The sequence below is a fragment of the Morone saxatilis genome, unplaced genomic scaffold (assembly GCF_004916995.1).
Source record: "Morone saxatilis isolate NCDOM2014 unplaced genomic scaffold, NCSU_SB_2.0 Contig9, whole genome shotgun sequence".
Lineage (NCBI taxonomy): Eukaryota > Metazoa > Chordata > Actinopteri > Moronidae > Morone > Morone saxatilis.
Window position 1 is genome coordinate 1,135,130 of NW_023340268.1, and position 667 is coordinate 1,135,796.

The window sequence follows — 667 nt, forward strand, 5'->3', positions numbered from 1 at the left end:
TCATACTTTGCATACTTTATTAAAAAAATGGCCACCACATTTTATGATGTCCGTCATAAAATAATAACAGATGTTGCACCTGATAAGCTATGGGAATAAAGGGCTTATGGGAATAAATACTATTAATATATAATAATAAATATATATTATTATTGGAAGAGGACCTTTTTTGTGGAATTAAATGTTGTGTGTATTTACTTTTACAGAATATAAAACCAAACATCTTCCACTCCACCAGTATCTTTTTGTTGAGAGAAGACAACGGTAAAATGTTAGACCTACCAATAATGCCTTTCTTGAACAAGACGAGCAGGCCACCCACGATCCTGACCACGATCCCGACCAGGCCCAAGAGCCCTACCACACCACCAATGAGGACTCCAGATCCTCCAGACTCCTCTGGAAGTTTATGATCTAAAAACACAGAAAAACTCACTTTAGTGTTCTTTTCACTTTCAACATAATTTCTCATTTCTGTATTATCATTTTTTTTAATGCAGCAATGTGGACACCAAAATAAAAGTCCTATATTTATACCTCCAGATAGCATATTTTCTTATATTTGACCTACTGTAAAATCACTTTGCTCAATAATTCCTGGCTATGGATGGTATATTTTCCTTCTACGCATATAAGACTACACGCACACTTAATATCAAGCATTTTT

At 34.5% G+C, this 667-nt stretch overlaps 1 pseudogene; it reads left to right on the top strand.

The window, feature by feature from the left end:
- LOC118343117 overlaps positions 1-667 on the top strand; it is a 36,372-nt pseudogene that overhangs the window by 10,820 nt on the left and 24,885 nt on the right.